Consider the following 25897-nt stretch of genomic DNA (forward strand, 5'->3'; position numbering starts at 1 on the left):
TTACTAAATCTTTCACCACTTAAATAAAGTAAAAAAAAAAAAACCCTCAAAATTTGGCATCACCGTAGTGTTGTGACCTGCAGAATTACAATGCCCGGTAATTTTTACTACATAATAAACAGGACTCAAAAACAATTATGAAATCATTTCTTTTTTCTTTTTTACAGCATTGCTCTGCCCTTTGATTTTTTTTTTCTACTCAATTTCCAGTACATTTTATTGTAAAATTAACGTTCTCATTCAAAATTACAACTCATCCTGTTAAAATAAAAGCTCTGATGTGTGTTTATTGATGGACAGATAAAGAAAAGTTTCCTGTTCTTAGATAAATGGGATGAAAAAAAAAAGAAAGCGCAAAAATAAAAATTGCCTTCGGAAGAAGGAGTTAAAACTGCGCACTGCTAAACATATGGAGAACAAGGTCACTAGCCACAAATCAAATAATCGAATGAGTGATATAATTTGGATCCAACAGCAGATGACCGGAAAATACGTGATTTATCTGATGACGCGTGATTGCCGGTGGTAGTGAATAGGACGTATGAGACAAACAAAAAAAAAAGCCGTTTAAAAAACTATATAGTAGATAGATCTGAATTTAAAAGACTGAAAACAACCACCAACTATTCGTAATAAATCAACCAACAAAGGTCGACTTGTAACATCGTAATTCTTCACGAACAGTTGACTCAAATAAACATATCTAGTGAACTTTCATAGAAGCTATTGAATAGTTGTCTCATATGGTTTTCTATCCCCAAGGCACGAGATCTGATAACTAGGGTTGAGCGACTTTCATTTTTTTAAGATCGAGTAGGGTTTTGGGAAACCCGATTTTGTCCAGAGTCGAGTCGAGTGCAGTCGGCCGATTATCGCTAAAAGTCGGGGATCGACCGAAACACGAAACCCAATGCAAGTCAATGGGGAAGCATAGTCGGCAGTGAGTGGAGGCCAGGAAAACACCTACAGTGCCCATTTTAATGCCAAAAACATCCATTCTTGTTTCTGAAGCTTGCCAATCTTAATTAACTGTATAATAATAGTTGGGCATAGGGAATTGGGTGAAAGTTGTGGGGGGAGTAGGGCTGGCTCAAGTTTTTCGTGGGCCCAGGAAATGCGGACTACGTCACGGCGGTGTTGCAGGGAAAGGTAAGTATTTAAAAGTTGCAAGTGCTGTGATCCTGAGCAAGCAGGGGGGGGGCCCACTCGTTCGCATTGCCACTGGCACAGGGCCCCTCAAAGTACGGCGGTGTGTTTGCATGGCGGGGGCGCCTCCCACCAGCAGCGACACTTTTGCGTACTCTGAGGGGCCCTGTGCCAGTGACGTCGCCAACGAGTATGCCCCCCCACCTGATGAAGGAACCTGCACTTTCATCTGCACCTTCCTCTTTGTCCCTGTGTAAGGTGGTATAACATGCGGGAAGGGGAACCTTACTTTCAGCAGGGACAGATTCTGGCTGTGTAGAGTACAAGGGGAATGTAGTGGTCTAGGTCAATGTACCAGCAGACTCATTTAGCAGTGGCTGGGCAATGGGCAGGATGAGGAGGAAACAGATATAGGGCCAAAGAATAAAGTAGGCTACATGCAGTTCAAAATTGGTAACAGGACTAAACAGGCGGCATTGCTTTGTTCAGTGGAGTAGCAAACCCAAGAGCAGCAGACACTGTTTCAAGGGCCTAACCACACTAGTAGGCCAAATGCAGTTTAATATCTGATAGTATAGGGCGAAAGCCAGAATGTGGAAGCTCAGCTTTGTTCAGTTGAGGACAACACCAGGGAGGGGCAGACACCTTTAGTAGGCCGGAAAAGCCTATTGCATTTTTTAAAATGGTAATTTGGAGCAGAAGGTTGAAGCTCAGCTTTATTTACTTGAGGGCAACACCAGGGAGGGGCAGAAGCCGTTAGTAGGCCCTAACCACCATTTTTTTTTTTTAAACCACATAATGAGAGCCGGAAGGTTGAAGCTCAGCTTTATTTAGTTGAGGACAACACCAGGGAGGGGCACACAGACAGACACCTTTAGTAGGCCTGAAAAGCCTATTGCATTTTTCAAAATGGTAATTTGGAGCAGAAGGTTGAAGCTCAGCTTTATTTAGTTGAGGGCAACACCAGGGAGGGGCAGAAGCCGTTAGTAGGCCCTAACCACCATTTTTTTTTTAAAACCACATAATGAGAGCCGGAAGGTTGAAGCTCAGCTTTGTTCAGTTGAGGACAACACCAGGGAGGGGCAGACACCTTTAGTAGGCCGGAAAAGCCTATTGCATTTTTTAAAATGGTAATTTGGAGCAGAAGGTTGAAGCTCAGCTTTATTTAGTTGAGGGCAACACCAGGGAGGGGCAGAAGCCGTTAGTAGGCCCTAACCACCATTTTTTTTTTTTAAACCACATAATGAGAGCCGGAAGGTTGAAGCTCAGCTTTATTTAGTTGAGGACAACACCAGGGAGGGGCACACAGACAGACACCTTTAGTAGGCCTGAAAAGCCTATTGCATTTTTTAAAATGGTAATTTGGAGCAGAAGGTTGAAGCTCAGCTTTATTTAGTTGAGGGCAACACCAGGGAGGGGCAGAAGCCGTTAGTAGGCCCTAACCACCATTTTTTTTTTTAAAACCACATAATGAGAGCCGGAAGGTTGAAGCTCAGCTTTATTTAGTTGAGGACAACACCAGGGAGGGGCACACAGACAGACACCTTTAGTAGGCCTGAAAAGCCTATTGCATTTTTTAAAATGGTAATTTGGAGCAGAAGGTTGAAGCTCAGCTTTATTTAGTTGAGGGCAACACCAGGGAGGGGCAGAAGCCGTTAGTAGGCCCTAACCACCATTTTTTTTTTTAAAACCACATAATGAGAGCCGGAAGGTTGAAGCTCAGCTTTATTTAGTTGAGGACAACACCAGGGAGGGGCACACAGACAGACACCTTTAGTAGGCCTGAAAAGCCTATTGCATTTTTCAAAATGGTAATTTGGAGCAGAAGGTTGAAGCTCAGCTTTATTTAGTTGAGGGCAACACCAGGGAGGGGCAGAAGCCGTTAGTAGGCCCTAACCACCATTTTTTTTTTAAAACCACATAATGAGAGCCGGAAGGTTGAAGCTCAGCTTTATTTAGTTGAGGACAACACCAGGGAGGGGCAGAAGCCGTTAGTAGGCCCTAACCACCATTTTTTTTTTAAAACCACATAATGAGAGCCGGAAGGTTGAAGCTCAGCTTTATTTAGTTGAGGACAACACCAGGGAGGGGCAGAAGCCGTTAGTAGGCCCTAACCACCATTTTTTTTTTTAAAACCACATAATGAGAGCCGGAAGGTTGAAGCTCAGCTTTATTTAGTTGAGGACAACACCAGGGAGGGGCACACAGACAGACACCTTTTGTAGGCCTGAAAAGCCTATTGCATTTTTCAAAATGGTAATTTGGAGCAGAAGGTTGAAGCTCAGCTTTATTTAGTTGAGGGCAACACCAGGGAGGGGCAGAAGCCGTTAGTAGGCCCTAACCACCATTTTTTTTTTAAAACCACATAATGAGAGCCGGAAGGTTGAAGCTCAGCTTTATTTAGTTGAGGACAACACCAGGGAGGGGCAGAAGCCGTTAGTAGGCCCTAACCACCATTTTTTTTTTTAAAACCACATAATGAGAGCCGGAAGGTTGAAGCTCAGCTTTATTTAGTTGAGGACAACACCAGGGAGGGGCAGAAGCCGTTAGTAGGCCCTAACCACCATTTTTTTTTTTAAAACCACATAATGAGAGCCGGAAGGTTGAAGCTCAGCTTTATTTAGTTGAGGACAACACCAGGGAGGGGCACACAGACAGACACCTTTAGTAGGCCTGAAAAGCCTATTGCATTTTTTAAAATGGTAATTTGGAGCAGAAGGTTGAAGCTCAGCTTTATTTAGTTGAGGGCAACACCAGGGAGGGGCAGAAGCCGTTAGTAGGCCCTAACCACCATTTTTTTTTTTTAAACCACATAATGAGAGCCGGAAGGTTGAAGCTCAGCTTTATTTAGTTGAGGGCAACACCAGGGAGGGGCAGAAGCCGTTAGTAGGCCCTAACCAAAGTTGAAGGCCAAATGCAGTTTAATTTCTGATACTATAGGCCGAAAGCCAGAAGGTGGAAGTTCCGATTTAGACAGTGGAGGACAATTTGAATTAGGGACTGCAGACAGACTTAGTAGGCTGTCCCCTGTGGACCATGCATCCACCACATTAACCCATTGCGCCGTAATGGACACGTAATCTTCCGTGGCCATGCCTACAGGTCCATGCGTCTGTTGTCAGGTGCACCTTTGTACTCACAGATTGCCAGAGTGCATGGACAATGCGGTCTTCTACATGCTGGTGGAGGGTTGGGATGGCTTTTCTCGCAAAAGAAGTGTCGACTGGTTAGCTTGTAGCGTGGTACAGCGTAGTCCATCATGGCCTTATTAATAGTAAATAAAATATATAACTAGGCTCTATGAACTTTTAAATAGGTTCCAGGGGTACACGGGCAGCATTGGTGTGGTCAGTGGAGGAGTATTGCAAGTAGGGGCTGCAGACAGGCTATCAAAGGCCTAAAATAACAAACAGTAGGCAGTCATGGCAGTTTTACATCGGTTACATGGATACACAGGCAGGCACTCCAGGCAGCATTGTGGTCAGTGGAGGAGTATTGCAAGTAGGGGCCGCAGACAGGCTATCAAAGGCCTAAAATAACAAACAATAGGCTCATGGCAGTTTTACAGCGGTTACATGGATACACAGGCAGCTTGGTGGTGAGTGGAGGAGTAGTGCAAGGAGTGTCTGTCCCAGTACTCCCAAAATATAAATAGATGTTAATGTCTCGCAAAACAACCAAAACAAAAAAAAAAGGTGGCATACTTAGGTACAGGGGTGGGCTCATCTACTGAGTTTCTGACATAGTAATTTGGCAGTAACTATTTAATGGTGCCAATATAGGACACAGACACAGACTACTTTAAGTTGCATCATAGATGTCTACAAATTTGTATTGTCAGTGCCAGACATTGAATGATGTCAGCGAATAGACTAAAGATTGGTGGAGCTGTGCGACATAATTTTGCACGTGGTAGAGCACATTTTGAGCTGGGGTAGGGGGGAACTCTCTTGAGGCCGGCGGGACCGCCCCAGGGCCCCTCATGTTACAACGGTGTGTCTGACGTTGGGTGCGCACCACCACCGCCAGAGACACTACATTGTACTATGAGGGACCCAGTAGCAATGCCGTCAACCAAAAGCGAGCACACCCACCTCTTCAGACAAACAGCAGTCTCACGGGTGCTTGCGCCAAGTCGCGATACCACGGCCCCGTGTGGGGAGTTTTGCCATTTAGGGAGGTGTAAACATGTCGTATGCTGTACAATCAGCTGCAGCAAATTAGACATTAGAAAAGTAATTCACAGGCAAGAGCTTTTCATAGGAAAGCTAGGTGTCGGCCGGGCAAGGTGGGGCAAAAGATTTCGAAATCCAGTTGTGGTTCATTTTAATGAATGTTAGATCGTCAACATTTTGGGTAGCCAGACGAGTCCTTTTTTCGGTTAATATTGAACCTGCAGCACTGAATACTCTTTCTGATAGGACACTTGCTGCCGGGCAAGCAAGCTCCTGCAATGCATATTCTGCCAATTCTGGCCAGGTGTCTAATTTGGAGGCCCAGTAATCAAATGGGAATGACGGTTGAGGGAGAACATCGATAAGGGATGAAAAATAGTTAGTAACCATACTGGACAAATGTTGTCTCCTGTCACTTTCAATTGATGCAGCAGTACCTGTCCTGTCTGCGGTCATAGCAAAATCACTCCACAACCTGGTCAGAAAACCCCTCTGTCCAATGCCACTTCTGATGTGTGCACCCCTAACACTCCTAGTCTGCTGCCCCCTGGAGCTCGTGTGAGAACGATCACGTGCGCTGTGTGCTGGGAATGCCTGAAGCAAACGGTCAACAAGAGTTGATTGTTTGGTTGCTAATATTAGTTCCAAGTTCTCATGTGGCATAATATTTTGCAATTTGCCTTTATAGCGTGGATCAAGGAGGCAGGCCAACCAGTAATCGTCATCGTTCATCATTTTCGTAATGCGTGTGTCCCTTTTTAGGATACGTAAGGCATAATCCGCCATGTGGGCCAAAGTTCCAGTTGTCAAATCTCCGGTTGTGATTGGTTGAGGGGCAGTTGCAGGCAAATCTACGTCACTTGTGTCCCTCAAAAAACCAGAACCCAGGCCGTGACACGCAACCAAATTCCTGTGCCCCCGGGAAAGGTTCGGCATTAAAAATATACTCATCCCCATCATCCTCCTCGTCCTCCACCTCCTCTTCGCCCGCTACCTCGTCCTGTACACTGCCCTGACCAGACAATGGCTGACTGTCATCAAGGCTTTCCTCTTCCTCTGGTGCAGACGCCTGCTCCTTTATGTGCGTCAAACTTTGCATCAGCAGACGCATTAGGGGGATGCTCATGCTTATTACGGCGTTGTCTGCACTAACCAGCCGTGTGCATTCCTCAAAGCACTGAAGGACTTGACACATGTCTTGTATCTTAGACCACTGCACACCTGACAACTCCATGTCTGCCATCCTACTGCCTGCCCGTGTATCCTCCCACAAATAAATAACAGCACGCCTCTGTTCGCACAGTCTCTGAAGCATGTGCAGTGTTGAGTTCCACCTTGTTGCAACGTCTATGATTAGGCGATGCTGGGGAAGGTTCAAAGACCGCTGATAGGTCTGCATACGGCTGGCGTGTACAGGCGAACGTCGGATATGTGAGCAAAGTGCACGCACTTTGAGGAGCAGGTCGGAGAACCCAGGATAAGTTTTCAATAAGCACTGCACCACCAGGTTTAAGGTGTGAGCCAGGCAAGGAATGTGTTTCAGTTGGGAAAGGGAGATGGCAGCCATGAAATTCCTTCCGTTATCACTCACTACCTTGCCTGCCTCAAGATCTACTGTGCCCAGCCACGACTGCGTTTCTTGTTGCAAGAACTCGGACAGAACTTCCGCGGTGTGTCTATTGTCGCCCAAGCACTTCATAGCCAATACAGCCTGCTGACGCTTGGCAGTAGCTGGCCCATAATGGGACAACTGGTGTGCAACAGTGTCATCTGCCGATGGAGTGGTTGGCAGACTGCGTTCTGTGGAAGAGCTGTAGCTTCTGCAGGAGGACGAGGAGGAGGAGGAGGAGGGGGTGCGAACGCCTACAGCCAACTGTTTCCTAGACCGTGGGCTAGGCACAACTGTCCCTAAATTGATGTCGCCTGTGGACCCTGCATCCACCACATTCACCCAGTGTGCCGTGATGGACACATAACGTCCCTGGCCATGCCTACTGGTCCATGCATCTGTAGTCAGGTGCACCTTTGTACTCACAGATTGCCTGAGTGCATGGACGATGCGCTGTTTAACATGCTGGTGCAGGGCTGGGATGGCTTTTCTGGAAAAAAAGTGTCGACTGGGTAGCTCGTATCGTGGTTCAGCGTACTCCATCAGGGCTTTGAAAGCTTCGCTTTCAACTAACCGGTAGGGCATCATCTCTAACGAGATTAGTCTAGCTATGTGGGCGTTAAAACCCTGTGTACGCGGATGCGAGGATAAGTACTTCCTTTTTCTAACCAGAGTCTCATGTAGGGTGAGCTGGACTGGAGAGCTGGAGATCGTGGAACTTTCGGGTGTGCCGGTGTACATGGCAGACTGAGAGACGGTTGGAGACGGTATTGTTTCCGCCGGTGCCCTAGATGCAATATTTCCTCCTACAAAACTGGTGATTCCCTGACCCTGACTGCTTTTGGCTGGCAAAGAAACCTGCACAGATACTGCCTGTGGTGCGGAAAATGGTGGCCTTACAGTGACGGAAGGGATGTTGCGTTGCTGACTAGCTTCATTGGCCGAGGGTGCTACAACCTTGAGGGACGTTTGGTAGTTAGTCCAGGCTTGAAAATGCATGGTGGTTAAGTGTCTATGCATGCAACTAGTATTTAGACTTTTCAGATTCTGACCTCTGCTTAAGCTAGTTGAACATTTTTGACAGATGACTTTGCGCTGATCAGTTGGATGTTGTTTAAAAAAATGCCAGACTGCACTCTTCCTAGACTCGGATCCCTTTTCAGGGATTGCAGACTGAGCTTTAACCGGATGGCAACGCTGTGCTCCAACAGGTTTTGGCTTTGACACGCGTTTTGGGCCAGATACGGGCCCGGCAGATGTAACCTGTTGCGATGTTGATGCCTGCTGCGGCCCCTCCTCCACCTCCGCTTCTGAACTACTGCCGCCTGCACCCTGTTCCCCCAATGGCTGCCAATCGGGGTCAATAACTGGGTCATCTATTACCTCCTCTTCGAGCTCGTGTGCAACTTCGTCTGTGTCACTGTGTCGGTCGGTGGTATAGCGTTCGTGGCGGGGCAACATAGTCTCATCAGGGTCTGATTGTGGATCTGTACCCTGAGAGGGCAATGTGGTGGTCTGAGTCAAAGGAGCAGCATAGTACTCTGGCTGTGGCTGTGCATCAGTGCACTCCATGTCAGAATATACTTGTAATGGGCATGGCCTGTTAAATGTTTCACTTTCTAAGCCAGGGACGGTATGTGTAAAGAGCTCCATGGAGTGACCCGTTGTGTCGCCTGCTGCATCCTTCTCTCTTGTTGTAGTTTTTGCTGAGGAGGACAAGGAAGCGACTTGTCCCTGACCGTGAACATCCACAAGCGACGCGCTGCTTTTACATTTACCAGTTTCGGAAGAGGAGGCAAAAGAGCTAGAGGCTGAGTCTGCAATGTAAGCCAAAACTTGCTGTTGCTGCTCCGCCTTTAAAAGCGGTTTTCCTACTCCCAGAAAAGAGAGCGTTCGAGGCCTTGTGTAGCCTGACGACGAAACTGGCTCCACAGCTCCAGACTTAGGTGGAATATTTTTATCCCCACGACCACCTGATGCTCCTCTACCACTACCATCATTACCAGCTGACAATGAACGCCCACGACGACCTCTTGCACCAGACTTCCTCATTGTTTTAAAATCTTAACCAAAGTAACTTTATTTGTTGCTGTCAAACAACTTACACGGTGAGCTATAACTTCAGTATGATTTCAATATCCCTTAACAGGTTGGTGAGACCACAAGGAAAATCAGGCACAATGTTACACACTCTGTTTTCTGTGGCACAAAATCACAGAGATGACACACACGCAGGACTGTCACTCAAGCACTAATGTCAATATTAATCTCCCACCTAATTTATTTTTTTTTTTTTCTCAGGGAGACTTTAGAAACCAAATAATATTAAAAAAAAAAAAAAAAAAGGCTTTCTATGGCCCACAATTAGAGAGAGAGAGGTGGCACACCCAGGAGTCAAGACTGGCACACAAGCTGAGAGGGCAATATTACTCTCCCACTGTTTTTTTATGTATTTTTTGTTTTTTCAGGGAGACTTTAGAAACCCAATAATATTTTAAAAAAAAAATAAATAGGCTTTCTATGGCCCACTGAATGAGAGGGAGAGAGGTGGCACACCCAGGAGTCAAGACTGGCACACAAGCTGAAAGGGCAATATTACTCTCCCACTGTTTTTTTAGGTTTTTTTTTTTTTTTCAGGGAGACTTTAGAAACCCAATAATATTTTAAAAAAAAAATAAATAGGCTTTCTATGGCCCACTGAATGAAAGGGAGAGAGGTGGCACACCCAGGAGTCAAGACTGGCACACAAGCTGAAAGGGCAATATTACTCTCCCACTGTTTTTTTATGTATTTTTTGTTTTTTCAGGGAGACTTTAGAAACCCAATAATATTTAAAAAAAAAAATAAATAGGCTTTCTATGGCCCACTGAATGAAAGGGAGAGAGGTGGCACACCCAGGAGTCAAGACTGGCACACAAGCTGAAAGGGCAATATTACTCTCCCACTGTTTTTTTATGTATTTTTTGTTTTTTCAGGGAGACTTTAGAAACCCAATAATATTTAAAAAAAAAAATAAATAGGCTTTCTATGGCCCACTGAATGAGAGGGAGAGAGGTGGCACACCCAGGAGTCAAGACTGGCACACAAGCTGAAAGGGCAATATTACTCTCCCACTGTTTTTTTAGGTTTTTTTTTTTTTTTCAGGGAGACTTTAGAAACCAAATAATATTAAAAAAAAAAAAAAAAAATAGGCTTGCTATAGCCCACTGAATGAGAGATAGCACACACAGCAGTGGCACACAAGCCCTGACTGAGGCCAATATTTTTCTCCCACTGATTGATGTAGTGTTTTTGTGTTGAGGTAGAATTTAGAACACAAATCACGGAAAAAATAAATAGGCTTTCTATGGCCCACTGAATGAAAGGGAGAGAGGTGGCACACCCAGGAGTCAAGACTGGCACACAAGCTGAAAGGGCAATATTACTCTCCCACTGTTTTTTTATGTATTTTTTGTTTTTTCAGGGAGACTTTAGAAACCCAATAATATTTTTAAAAAAAAATAAATAGGCTTTCTATGGCCCACTGAATGAGAGGGAGAGAGGTGGCACACCCAGGAGTCAAGACTGGCACACAAGCTGAAAGGGCAATATTACTCTCCCACTGTTTTTTTAGGTTTTTTTTTTTTTTCAGGGAGACTTTAGAAACCAAATAATATTAAAAAAAAAAAAAAAAAATAGGCTTGCTATAGCCCACTGAATGAGAGATAGCACACACAGCAGTGGCACACAAGCCCTGACTGAGGCCAATATTTTTCTCCCACTGATTGATGTAGTGTTTTTGTGTTGAGGTAGATTTTAGAACACAAATCACGGAAAAAATAAATAGGCTTTCTATGGCCCACTCAGTGAGAGATGGCACACACAGGGATGGCACTGTAGCAGAAATGCCAATCTTAATCTCCCACAAAAAAAAAAAAAAAAAAAAAAAAAACTGTCCTACAATTACTATCTCCCTGCAGTAATGTAAGCCAGGTATGGCAGGCAGCAATAGGAGTGGACTGATGCACAAATTAAATAAAAAGTGTGGACAAACAAAAAAGATAGCTGTGCAGAAAGGAAGGAACAAGAGGATATGTGCTTTGAAAAAAGCAGTTGGTTTCCACAGTGGCGTACACACAGCAATACAGCTATCACGGAGCCTTCTAGGGCAGCCCAATGAGCTACAGCGCTGAGGGGAAAAAAAAAAAAAAATAGCTTCCACAGTCCCTGCACACCGAAGGTGGTGTTGGACAGTGGAAATCGCTGCAGCACAAGCGGTTTGGTGGTTAGTGGACCCTGCCTAACGCTCTCCCTGCTTCTGACGAAGCGGCAGCAACCTCTCCCTAAGCTCAGATCAGCAGCAGTAAGATGGCGGTCGGCGGGAACGCCCCTTTATAGCCCCTGTGACGCCGCAGACAGCAAGCCAATCACTGCAATGCCCTTCTCTAAGATGGTGGGGACCAGGATCTATGTCATCACGCTGCCCACACTCTGCGTTCACCTTCATTGGCTGAGAAATGGCGCTTTTCGCGTCATTGAAACGCGACTTTGGCGCGAAAGTCGCGTACCGCATGGCCGACAAGCACAGGGGTCGGATCGGGTTTCATGAGACGCCGACTTAGCCAAAAGTCGGCGACTTTTGAAAATGATCGACCCGTTTCGCTCAACCCTACTGATAACATTGCCCTGGATCATCCCCATCTCTTCCCTCCATAAGTAAATTCCCACTATCCGTCCTATCCCCGGTCGTTGATCCTTGAACATTAGACGTCCAATTTGTATGGTAATGTTACCGTCGCCTTAGATAACATATAATGAGCTTTCTTCTAAAAAAAATATAATTTTTATGTTTTACGGCTTCAAAAATGACACACATATTTGCTTCCTCTTTTGACTTACACTGCTTTGTCACATACAATCTACCAGTGATGAGACGTATAGTAAGGCCGGGGTCACACTTGCGAGTGTAATGTGAGAAACTCGCTCGATTCTCTCGCATCAATACCCGGCACTGCTGGCGGCACTCGGGACAGGAGCGTACAGCTACATAGAAATACACGCAGCCACACACTCTGGTCCCGAGTGCCGGCGGCAGTGCCGGGTATTGATGCGAGAGACTCGAGCGAGTTTCTCACATCACACTCGCAAGTGTGACCCCAACCTATATCCAATAATTGTCATAATGCATCTGCAATGGATTTATCTGAAAAGGAGCATCACGCTTTCCACCTTGGAACAGGTTTGGTGTCTCTTTTTCAGATTAAAAAGTGAACTTGCTCCTTTCACCCTCACAGGCTTGACGAAGAGACCAAAAAGGACAAGAAAGGCATTTCTAACTCTTACCTGTTAAGTATGTAGTGCTTTAGATATCTTTTTATTTTATGTAATGACCGTACGGTTTTGTATTTTTTAATAATGTACTAAAGGATAAAAATACATAGGTCTATTGCTAACATACCTCTAGCCTCCATGCATGTAGCAGCACAGTGTAATTCTCCGTCTACTGTAAAGGTCCTGGTCCTTCTCGGAGTCTAGCGATTGTGGTCTATGGTCGGTGCTCAGAGTGTCGGCTCTTCCTGTGTAAGGTACAGAAGTACAAGATGTTACACAGGAACTGAGTGCAGTGGTCAGTGACCATGATCCGCCCTTACATAGCAGTGACGCTCGCTGACCACAAAGTTTTAAGTGGCAGTAAATATTCCGTTAAGATGGAGGAAATGAAAGTTCTGAGCCATGAAGACGAAAAGAAGAGGCCACAGGGAGCTGTGCAGAGGGCTGGATGGGGGTCTGTGGTTGTGGGACAATGGAGAAGTGAAGTATTGTTTTTTTCATCTCCTTTCTACAAATCAACAAAATGTTGGACGGACAATAATGTGTTGAATTTGCATGAAGAAGTCACAAAAAATTAAAATTCGGGAGAAGCCACTTTTTTTGCAAAATTTAAAGTGAACCTATCAGCATTTTTGGCCGATAAGAGATATGGCCACCGCCATGCAGAGCTTATATACAGCATTCTATAAAGCTGTATATCTGCCCCCAACCTGACCCGTAAGAGAAGAAAAATAACTTTTATTATACTCACCTGTGGGGCGATCCGGTCCGATGGGCATCGCTGGTCTTGGTCCGCCACCTCCCATTTTCTTATGATCCCCATCCTCCTGCTTGCTTTGTGTGGATGACACAGTCTCCTTGGCACAGCGCTCCTGCGCAGGTGTACTTCTCTACCCTGTAGAGGGCATAGCAGAGTACTGCAGTGTGCATGCGCCGGGGCTCTTTGGCCTTTGCCGGCACCTGCGCACTTAAGTACTTTGCTGTGCCCTCAACAGGGTAGAGAGGTACACCTGCGCAGGAGCGCTGTGCCAAGGAGATGCGTCATCCACACGAAGTAAGCAGGAGGGCGGCATCGCAAGAAGCAGGGAGGCGCTGGACTAAGAAGAGCGACACACCTTGGACCGGATAACCCCACAGGTGAGTATAATAAAAGTTATTTTTCTTCTCTTGCAGGTCGGGTTGGAGGCAGATATACAGCATTATAGAATATTGTATATCAACCCTGAGAGGTGATGGCCGTATCTCTTATCAGCCAAATCTGGTGACAGGTTCCCTTTAAGATGGATTCCACTCTCCTCAATTTGAATCACTCATTTCTATTATTTAGTTACAAAAACAGAAGTTCCAAAAAAGATTTAAAGACCGAGTTTGGCTTCATATCATTATGTCTAGCAATTTTTTGGTAAAATGTAAAATCCACTCTACTCACTTTCATTCACATATTTCTGTTTTTTAGTTAGAAAACATTTGGAAGTTCCAAAAAAGGTGCTTATCACTTTCCCCCCTTTTCCCTCCCTAATAAAGCTTTATTTCCTCCCCTTTCCAATCCCTTCTCTGGACTTCCCTCTACCCTAGTTTAGGTGCAGATTAGTATTTAGTTAATTTTGTTTACCCTGTAAAACTTAAAACTAATAAAAATATTTGAACAACAAAAAAAGATTTAAAGACCGTGACAACTGGTATCCATTGGGTCCACATATGGCTTCCTCCGCATTCCGTACTTCCTGGATTAAATTCCATTCAACCTGTTGAAGCTGGCACATCTGTAGTTTCCATTTCTTGTTGAGGTCCAATATCTATTCTGGTCTTCTTCCCAAGACCGAGTTGGTGGGGTTGGACATAGTAGCGTCAGAAACTTACTATGCATGCCTCATCAATGGTCTGCTAGGTCTGTCTTTATGCCTTCCTGGTTGTGGAGCCCTGGACGGTGTGTGAGAACACCAGTCCCCTGCAGCACCCCAGTTCCGCCGGGCTGAGTAGTATCCCTCTGCTGCCACCATAATGTGGAGACACGGGGTTGGCGGGCGCCCCACTCCACAAGCCAAAACCGCATGGACCAAACGCCTGCTCTCCCTTTACTGTGGGCATAATGCTACTCAGACAACAGAGGGTGAAGGTGAAACAGTGTGGCAATGCACACAGAGAGGAGGTAACGACAAGCGTAGGAAGATGACAGTCCATCATTGAGTCCATACAATGCTAGCTGATCCGAGGATCACAACCTGGCTTCATCTTGCAGGGTCGGTTACTCCACCTGTGGCACACACACACAGAGAGGAGGTAATGACAAGCATAGGAAGATGACACTCCATTGAGGTAGAAGGTCAGTTAACCCGAGAGTCACAACCTGGCTTCTCAAATGTATCCATAGTTCAGCGTTGGTCAATGGAGCAAATCTGTTTTCTTCGAACCAGTGCCAAAAACCCCTAGATTGTTTCCTGTAGATAGATCCATGTCCCTCGTGATGGGGCCATGATGTAAAATGGCTGATGTCCTGTCTCTGGTCCTTTTGGATGTATGGATGTCTTGGCAGAATCTTTGGCTATCGCTCTCTCTGTCTCTCTATCTCTGAGTCATACAGAGGCATGTAACCTATTTTTAGATTTAACAAGTGTCCTTCAGTCCAGCATCACAGATAAGGGGGAGAATGGTGATGAGATCAAGTAGCATTACTTGATTATATAATCTATTTGCATTGTTTTTCCCTCTCTGCTTTTGAAGTCAATAAACTGGCTCCGTAACACAATGCATAATTAGCATTTCAGCAAACATCACTAGTCATAAAAGATAGGAGCACACTATGTTATATGAAATATCAGCTTACAAGTCAATATTACAGGCTTAAGGTACCTTCACACTAAACAACTTTGCAACGAGAACGACAACGATCCATGACGTTGCAGCGTCCTGGATAGTGATATCGCTGTGTTTGACACGCAGCAGCGATCTGGATCCTGCTGTGATATCGCTGGTCGTTGCTGAAAGTCCAGAACTTTATTTGGTCGTCAGATCGGCGTGTATCGTCGTGTTTGACAGCAAAAGCAACGATGCCAGCAATGTTTTACAATGGTATCCAGGGTAAATAACGGGTTATTAAGCGCAGGGCCGCGCTTAGTAACCCGATATTTACCCTGGTTACCATTGTAGAAGTAAAAAAAAAAACACTACATACTCACCCTCTGATGTCTGTCACGTCCCCCGGCGTCTGGGCTGCTGTAAGTACATGTGGGGGTTGCCTGGTTGCTGGTTTATTAATGAAATAAATACACACATGTGGTTTTAAAATCTTCATTGCACGCTCAATCCACCTGAAGACCCTCGTTCATTAAAAATAAATAAATTAAAAAAGCAACAATATCCCATACCTCTCTGGCGTACAGTCATGTCCCACGCTGTAAATCCATCTGAAGGGGTTAAATAATTTTCCAACCATGAGCGCTGCTAATGCAGCTGTTGCTCCTGGTTGTAAAAAGTGGGGAATGAATGGAATGCAGGGGAACAGAGCTTCCTAGACTTGCGGTAATGCGCCCCCTGCTGGCATAAACTCATATGAACTCTAGCGTGGAAAAATATTCAGAAAAATTCCCACTGCTGCTGCATTCCTTGTCTTGGCTTTTATAGTCCCTCTTAATGGTCTGTGCTATACCATATGAAGTGATAGCTGCACGGGATTAGGGTAAAGACCGCGTGGCTTTGCAAAAGCATGTCATTTTTCTCTGGCTGATGCAATCTTTTGCATGGTGTAAAATGGCAGCCAACATTATTGGCAATTCATATGAATTGCACAGCATGTATCAGGCACTGGCTATATACAGTAGTTTCAGCCATATTTGTTTGACTTTAAAAGACACATGGCAGAATAGTTGAAAAGTTTAATCCCCAGCCGCTTCTTTCCAATGACTGACAGGGCTTTCTCTATACCCACACACAGGCAGAGACCTGTCACTCAAATGCGGTGAAAGGAGGAAACCACTGGGGAACTGGCGGTCTGAATAGTCTGCCATGGCTTAGTCCCCAGCGGCCATTGCAGTATCTTTTTTACTGTGAAAATTTGCATTGATTAAGGGTATGTTTCCACGGTCAGTAAACGCTGCTTGTTTGACGCTGCGCAGAGCTGCAGCGTCAAACACGCAGCGTCCAGATGTTCCAGCATAGTGGAGGGGATTTTTTGAAATCCCGTGTCCACTATGCGTGGAAACCCACACGCCGCGGGCCTGCGACTCCGGACATGCTGCGCGTCTTTTCAGATCGCAGCATGTCCGTACACCTTGCGGGGACGCAGCGTCCCCGCAAGGCATAACACAGGGCCCTATGGGAGGGGGGCGATGATTCCGGATGTGTACAGTTAGCACATCCGGCATCATCGCGTCCCAGAAGGGGGCGGGGCTTAGCGCCAAGCGGGTTTGCCGCTCCGACAATACCGCCGGCCATCCTGAACGTGGACACGCAGCCTTAGGCCGGCGTCACACTGGCGAGTTTTACGGACGTAAGAGCGCAGAAACTACGTCCGTAAAACTCGCATTACATACGGCACAATTATTCTCAATGGGGCTGCTCCTATTAGCCGTATATTACGGTTCAGTATTATAGGGCTTTCTACGGCCGTACAAAATCTCAGCATGCTGCGTTTGTCAGCGTATTGCGCAAAAAAAATCGCTAATGAAAGTCTATGGGGGCGAGAAAAATACGGATTCCACACGGACCTGCAGTGTGACTTGCGAGAAATACGCAGCGGTGTTAGTGAAAAGTCGGTAATTCAATTGCCGGCTTTTCATTTCTCCTGCACAAACCCGACAGGATATGAGACATGATTACATACAGTAAACCATCTCATATCCCCTTTTTTTTTGCATATTCCACACTACTAATGTTAGTAGTGTGTATGTGCAAAATTTCAGCGCTGTAGCTGCTGAAATAAAGGGTTAAATGGCGGAAAAAATTGGCTTGGGCTCCCGCGCAATTTTCTCTGCCAGAATGGTAAAGCCAGTGACTGAGGGCAGATATTAATAGCCAGGAGAGGGTCCATGGTTATTGGCCCCCCCGTGGCTAAAAACATCTGCCCCCAGCCACCCCAGAAAAGGCACATCTGGAAGATGCGCCTATTCTGGCACTTGGCCACTCTCTTCCCACTCCCTGTAGCGGTGGGATATGGGGTAATGAAGGGTTAATGCCACCTTGCTATTGGAAGGTGACATTAAGCCAGATTAATAATGGAGAGGCGTCAATTATGACACCTATCCATTATTAATCCAATTGTTGGAAAGGGTTAAAAAACACACACACACATGATTTAAAAGTATTTTAATGAAATAAACACAGCGGTTGTTGTAATAATTTATTGTTCTCTCAATCCATCAGGAACACCCTCGCTTGGAAAAATAATAAACGCACAAGATACATACCTTCTGGTGAACCGTCTCGTCCCACGAAGTAATCCATCTGAAGGGGTTAACTAATATTACAGGCAGGAGCCCTGCTAAATGCAGCGGTGCTCCGTGCCTGTAATCCCCGGCGAATGAATGAAATGTAGGTCATTGACCTACATTTCCTTCAGTCGCGATGATGCGCCCCCTGGTGGATGTCCTCATATGACCTGGAGCGTGGGAAAAAGTTCCCAGGCTGCAGTTCATGAGAACATCCAGCAGGGGCGCATCACCGCGACTCAATGTAAGTACAGATCACTGCTTTCCTTTCAGCACCCGGGGATTACAGGCACGGAGCACAGCTGCATTAGCAGGGCTCCTGCCTGTAATATTAGTTAACCCCTTCAGATGGATTACTTCGTGGGACGAGACGGTTCACCAGAAGGTATGTATCTTGTGCGTTTATTATTTTTCCAAGCGAGGGTGTTCCTGATGGATTGAGAGAACAATAAATTATTACAACAACCGCTGTGTTTATTTTATTAAAATACTTTTAAATCATGTGTGTGTGTGTTTTTTTTAACCCTTTCATACGATTGGATTAATAATGGATAGGTGTCATAATTGACGCCTCTCCATTATTAATCTGGCTTAATGTCACCTTCCAATAGCAAGGTGGCATTAACCCTTCATTACCCCATATCCCACCGCTACAGGGAGTGGGAAGAGAGTGGCCAAGTGCCAGAATAGGCGCATCTTCCAGATGTGCCCTTTCTGGGGTGGCTGGGGGCAGATGTTTTTAGCCACGGGGGGGCCAATAACCGTGGACCCTCTCCTGGCTATTAATATCTGCCCTCAGTCACTGGCTTTACCATTCTGGTGGAGAAAATTGCGCGGGAGCCCACGCCAATTTTTTCCGCCATTTAACCCTTTATTTCAGCAGCTACAGCGCTGAAATTTTGCACATACACACTACTAACATTAGTAGTGTGGAATATGCAAAAAAAAAAGGGGATATGAGATGGTTTACTGTATGTAAACCATGTCTCATATCCTGTCGGGTTTGTGCAGGAGAAATGAAAAGCCGGTAATTGAATTACCGGCTGTTCACAGATATCGCGCTGAATGAAATCTAAATACAGAATATATATATATGTGTCTCAATGACATATATATATATATATATATATATATATATATATATATATATACTGTATATATGTTTTCCCGAACATTTGAGCACATAAATCCATTAGATGTCGGTTTTGCAAGCCTGCGCGAAAATCTCGCAGTACGGATGCCATACGGATTACATACGGAGGATGCCATGCGCAAAATACGCTGACACACCCTGACTACGGATCACTATTTTGGGAACATTTCTCCGTATTACGGCCGTAGTACGGACGTAAAAAACGGACCGTATTGTCTTACGCCGAGTGTGACGCCGGCCTTAGAGTCAAACATACCTGTTGAAATCATGCAGCCAATGCCCCATACATGCTGCCTGTGAATCAGGCGGTATGTATTAGCTATCAGGTTCCAGGTAAGATCTATCTGCAATTAGATCAGTAAATAGCAGCTTTGTGACAGCTTACAGGCTGGAACATAATTATAATTTGTTTTTATTTTGCAAGTATTATAAACTGAAATATGATTGAAAACAGGAAAGGTGGTGCACGAATAGTGCAAGGAGGCTACGTTAGATTGAGTTTTGCTGACTGTATAACCAGCTTTGATCTCATTCACACGGCAGCAAATTTCAGCTTCCTGAACTGTTGCACTTACACGCTCAGCCATCCTACCTGAGGGTATGTGCACACGTCAGGATTTCTTGCAGAAATTTCCTGAAGAAAACCGGAAATTTCTGCAAGAAATCCGTATTTTTTTTTTTTGCGTTTTTTTCCTGTTTTTTTTCGCGTTTTTTTAGCATTTTGCAAGCATAATTAGCTTGCAGAATGCTAGAGTTTTCCAAGCGATCTGTAGCATCGCTTGGAAAACTGATTGACAGGTTGGTTACACTTGTCAAACATAGTGTTTGACAAGTGTGACCAACTTTTTACTATAGACGCAGCCTATGCAGCATCAATAGTAAAAGAGAGACTGTTAAAAATAATAAAAAAAAATAAAAAAAATGGTTATACTCACCTTCGGCAGACAGCCGATCTCCTCAGCGGCGTCCGTTCCTATAGATGGTGTGTGTGCAGGACCTTCAATGACGTCGCGTTCATGTGACCGCCACGTCTTCGCAGGTCCTTCACACACACCAGCTATAGGAACCGAAGCGGCAGCGTGCACCTGAGAGGCGGGAAGACTGCAGAGGCCATCAAAGGTGAGTATATGACTATTTTTTATTTTAATTCTTTTTTTTTTTACCACTTATATGGTGCCCAGTCCGTGGAGGAGAGTCTCCTCTCCTCCACCCTGGGTACCAACCGCACATGATCTGCTTACTTCCCGCATGGTGTGCATAGCCCCATGCGGAAAGTAAGCAAATCAATGCAGTCCTAGTTGTGCGGAATCCCCGCAATTCTGCAAACTTATTGAACATGTTGCTTTTTTTTCTGCGATGCGATTTTTTCGCGGAAAAAAATGCAACATTTGCACAAGATATGCGGAATACACTGAAAATAATGGGAGGCATATGTAAGTGTTTTTTTTTTTCGCGTTTTAATCACGTTTTTATAGCGAAAAAACGCGAAAAAAACGCAAAAAATACTGAACGTGTGCACATGGCCTTAGGTGCCAGGCTTCCTTTACCACTGTATACATGGCATTAGATGGAACATGGCATTATTTGTTTTCTGTCCAATTCTTAACAAATTTAAAATAAAACCCCCTTGGTTAAAGTAAGAGAGATACCAAGGTACAAAAATTACCCCCTACAGCTTTATCAGTGCACTGATCAGCAGCACTGTGTCTGAGGCATTAAGGCTGAAGTCACACTAGCGATTTTAAAATCAGTCCGATTTTGATGCAGGAAAGTCAGATGAGTGTAATGTGTTTTTTATGCGAATACAATCTGATTTTTCATACCTAGTATCCGATTTACATCAAAATGCAGTGCGATTGCTATCTGATTGCAATGCGATTTTAACATGAGCCTTTACATACGGCAATTCTCTATGTCATTTACACAACGTTTTCAAACTAAATATTCTTCAAAACACACACACAGGTTAGAATAGAATAGAGAGAATAGATATATACACATGGAATAGATGTATATATATATATATATGTCAGTGACGCACACATATATGTATTTATATTGCACAGACTGATAGAAGAAAAGCTGGTAATTGATTTGTTGGCTTCTGTAAAATCACTGCAGGAGCCGACAGGATAGAAGAGATGGATTACATACAGTAAATAGATGCAGAATAGGTAGATATATAGGTGTCAGTGACCAATTCAATAAGCAGTGGCGTATCTAGGGGGAGGCAGCCGGGGCATGTGTGGTCCGCAGTGTCTCCCCCGGCGGCTGCATTCTGCCGCCCCCCCGGCAGCCGGCACAGAGAAGCTGCAGAGCGCCGGCTCCCAACGTGTGCAGAGTGGCTGCGGCGGGCAGGGAGAAATCCCTGCAGCTCCGCTGCCCAGCGATCTGTGTCTTCCTGCTTCCTCTTGCTTCCTCTCACACAGACGCGCCGCTGGATGATGTCATCATTCAGCGGCCGGCTGTGTCAGAGGAAGGCGATGAGATGCTGCAGCAGAGTGCGAGGAGAGGTGAGAGGTGTGTGTGAATGTGTGTGTGTGAATATGTGTATGTGAATGTGTGTATGTGAATGTGTGTGTGAATGTGTGTGTGTGAATGTGTGAATGTGTGTGTGAATATGTGTGTGTGTATGTGTGAGTGTGTATGTGTGAATGTGCGTGTGAGTGTGTGTGTGAATGTGTGTATGTGTATGTGAGTGTGTATGAATGTGTGTGTGTGTATGTGTGTGTGTGTGTATGTGTGAGTGTGTATGTGTGTGTGAGTGTGTGTGTGAATGTTTGTATGTGTATGTGAGTGTGTGTGTATGTGTGTGTGTGAATGTCTATGTGTGTGTATGTGTGAGTGTGAATTTGTGTGTGTGTGAATGTGTGTGTGAATGTGTGTGTGTGAATGTGTGTGTGTGTGTGAATGTGTGTGTGTGTACAGCACCATGTCCATGTGTACCTAGTTAGTGAACTTATAGGCCCCAATTCATCAAAGTGGTAACTGGTGTAAATCACTTTTGAAATGTCCCACATTTTTTGCAGAATACGGAATTGTGCAAAAATGTTGGCACTTTCACGAATATTTCGACCATTGTGTGTGTGAATGTGTGTATGTGAGTGTGAGTGTGTGTGTGTGTGTAAATGTGTGTGTGTGTGGCTCAGTATTGGGGGTGTGTATGTGTATCGCGCTGCAGGGGAAAGTGCAGAGAAGTGAATGGTGTGTGTGTGTGTGGGGGGGAGAAGAGGGCAATGATGGGGCTGACGGGGAGAGAGCAATGATGGGGATGGTGGAGGAGGAGAGGACAATGATGGGGCTGACAGGGGCATATGTCCTTGGGGGGGGGGGGGCGCCAAAATGAATTCTTGCCCCGGGTGCCAGGAACCCTAGATACACCTCTGCCAATTAGTAGTGTATGTGCAAATTAGGAAATATGTATGTAATTAAAGATTATGTTGGGGGAAAAAAATGGCGTGGGCTCCCGTGCAATTTTCGGAACCAGCAGAAGGAAAGCAAATGACTGGGGGCAGATGTTTATAGCCTGGGAAGGGGGTAATACCCATGGAGCTTCCCAGGCTATTAATATCAGCTCACAACTGTATACTTAGCCTTCACTGGACCCCCAAAAGAATGACGTGGGGTCACCCTTAGTGATGAGCGAGTGTACTTGTTGCTCGAGTTTTCCCGAGCATGCTTGTATGACCTCCGAGTATTTATGACTGCTCGGAGATTTAGTTTTCATCGTGGCAGCTGAATGATTTACAGCAACTAGCCTGCTTGATTACATATGGGGATTCCCTAGCAACCAGGCAACCCCCCACATGTACTCAGCCTGGCTAGTAGCTGTAAATCTTTCAGCTGCCGCGATGAAAACTAAATCTCTGAGCAGTCATAAATACTCGAAGGTCACCCGAGCATGTTCGGGAAAACCTGAGCAACGAGCACACTCGCTCATCACTAGTCAACCTATAATTAATAACCAGCAAAGGCTATGCAAACAGCTGTGGGCAGATATTAATAGACTAGGAAGGGGCCATGGATATTAGCCCCCCTTGCTATACATCAGCACTCAGCCGCCCCAGAAAAGGCGCATCTCAAAGATGCACCAATGCCTTCACTTATCCTTGCTCTTCCCACTTGCCCTGTAGCGGTGGCAAGTGGGGTAATAGTTGAGGGGTTAATGTCACCTTAGTATTTTAAGGTGACATCAAGCCCGACTTAGTAACGGAGAGGTGTCAATAAGACACCTATCCATTACTAATCCTATAGTTGTTATAGGTTAAATAAAAACACAGCCAGAATAAAGTATTTGAATGTAAAAAGCACTAAACACAGTTTGCCATATTTATTATCTAGCTAATCCATGCCACGCCCTCGATTTCCTGTAATAAAAATAAAATAATAAACCAAAATTATACCATACCTGTCCGTCGTTGTGTCCTACGCCGTAATCCATATCTGGGGTATATACAGTTTTCAACCAGGACGGTGCCAAGATGTGACCTCCCCGGCTGAAAACCACTGGTGAATGAGGAGATGCTGGGAGCAAAGCTTCAGTGACTAGCGGTGCCATTACTGATGCTGTGCTGCCTCACAGCCTGATCTGCGCAGAACTCTGGAGCATGGGAAAATGAGGATCGAGGGCGTCGCATGGATTAGCTGGATAATAAAGATGGCAAACTGTGTTTAGTGTTTTTTTTCATTCAAATACTTTACTCTGGCTGTGTTTTTATTTAACCTATAACAACTATAGGATTACTAATGGATAGGTGTCTTTTTGACACCTCTCCATAACTAAGCCGGGCTTGATGTCACCTTACAATACAAAGGTGACATTAACCCCACAACTATTAGGCTAGGTTAACATTGCGTTATTGGGTGTCCGCTAGCGGACTTCGTTACATGGCGAAATTGTCGCAATTAACGCCATGTAACGGGTCCGTTAGCGCACCCATTGACAGCAATGTGCTAATGGGTCTCCAACGCATCGCTAGCGCGTGCTATTTTCAGCGTCCGAGGTTCATTCCTCGCTAGTGCAGATCGGGCATCTGCGCTAGCAGGATCGGCAAACGCGATCCCTAAAGTGACATTGCGTTAGCACAATCCGCTAGCGCCCTGCGCTAAACTGATTGCACTAACGCAATGTGAACCTAGCCTTACCCCACTTGCCACAGCTACAGGGCAAGTGGGAAGAGAGAGGCTAAGTGCCGGAATTGCTGCATCTTAGAGATGCGCCATTTCGGGGGGGCTGAGAGCTGGTGTTTGTAGCTGGGGGGCCAATATCCATGGCCCCTTCCTAGGCTATGAATATCAGTCCGCAGCTGTCTGCATAGCCTTTTCTGGTTATTAATTATAGGGGGATCCCACGTCTTTTTTTGGGGGGTCCCTCTATTTTAATAGCCAGCAAAGACTAAATATACAGCTGCGGGCTCAGATTCATACCCTGGGAAGATCCATGGGTATTAACCCCTTCCCAGGCTATAACAATCGGCCCCCAGTCGCTGGCTTTCCCTCTCTGGTTTTGAAAATTGCGCGGAAGCCCACACCATTTTTTCCCAAAAATAATCTTTTATTAATTAAATACATTAACATTAAGCTGCACACATACTATACTAATTATATTTGTTACACACATCTATATATCTACCTATTCTGTATGTATTCACTGTATGTAAACCATCTATTCTATCCTTTTATTCTATCTATCTATGAAATATAATTACATATATATATATATATATATATATATATACACTGCTCAAAAAAATAAAGGGATCACCTAAACAACAGAATGTAACTCCTAACTTCTGTGAAATCAAACTGTCCACTTAGGAAGTAACACTGATTGACAATCAATTTCATGTTGCTGTTGTGCAAATGAAATAGACAACAGATGGAAATTATTGGCAATTATCAAGACACACTCAATAAAGAAGTGGTTCTGCAGGTGGAGACTACAGACCACAATTCAGTACCAATGCCTTCTGGTTCATGTTTTGGTCACGTTTGAATTTTGGTTGTGCTTTCACACTCGTGGTAGCATGAGACAGACTCTACAACCCACATAAGTGGCTCAGGTAGTGCAGCTCATCCAGGATGGCACATCAATGCGAGCTGTGGCAAGAAGGTTTGCTGTGTTTGTCAGCATTGTGTCCAGAGGCTGGAGGCGCTACCAGGAGACAGGCCAGTACACCAGGAGACATGGAGGGGGCAGTAGGAGGGCAATAACCCAGCAGCAGGACGGCTACCTCAGTCTTTGTGCAAGGAGGAACAGGAGAAGCACTGCAGAGCCCTGCAAAATGACCTCCAGCAGGCCATAAATGTGCATGTGTCTGCACAAATGGTTAGAAACCGACTCCATGAGGATGATCAGTGCCCGATGTCTACAGATGGGGGTTGAGCTCACAGCCCAACACTGCAGGACACTTGCCATTTGCCACAGAACACCAGGATTGACAAATTCGCCACTGGCACCCTGTGCTCTTCACAGATGAAAGCAGGTTCACACTGAGCACATTTGACAGATGTGACAGAGTCTGGAGAAGCCATAGAGAGTTATCTGCTGCCTGCAACATCCTTTAGCATGACCGGTTTGGCAGTGGGTCAGTAATGGTTTTGGGGTGGCATTTCTTTGGAGGGCCGCACAGCCCTCCATGTGCCCACCAGAGGTAGCCTGACTGCCATTAGGTACCGAGATGAGATCCTCAGACCCCTTGTGAGACCATATGCCGGTTCGGTTGGCCCTGGGTTTCTCCTAATACAGGACAATGCCAGACCTCATGTGGCTGGAGTGTGTCAGCAGCTCCTGCAAGATGAAGGCATTGAAGCTATGGACTGGCCCAGACGTTCCCCAGACCTGAATCCAATTGAACACATCTGGGACATCATGTCTCGCACCATCCACCAACGTCACGTTGCACAGCAGACTGTCTAGGAGTTGGCGGATGCTTTAGTCCAGGTCTGGGAGAAGATCCCTCAGGAGACCATCCGCTGCCTCATCAGGAGCATGCCCAGGCATCGTAGGAAGGTCATACAGGCACGTGGAGGCCACACACACACACAACAGAACATCATTTCCTTGTCTTGAGGCATTTCC

At 45.4% G+C, this 25897-nt stretch overlaps 1 protein-coding gene across 1 annotated transcript in view; it reads right to left on the reverse strand.

The window, feature by feature from the left end:
* The window catches only part of LOC143767553 (killer cell lectin-like receptor subfamily B member 1B allele B), a 70544-nt gene that overhangs the window by 43715 nt on the left and 932 nt on the right, over nucleotides 1-25897 (reverse strand). The window lies entirely within an intron of this gene.

This window comes from Ranitomeya variabilis, chromosome 4, assembly GCF_051348905.1.
Source record: "Ranitomeya variabilis isolate aRanVar5 chromosome 4, aRanVar5.hap1, whole genome shotgun sequence".
NCBI classification, from domain to species: domain Eukaryota; kingdom Metazoa; phylum Chordata; class Amphibia; order Anura; family Dendrobatidae; genus Ranitomeya; species Ranitomeya variabilis.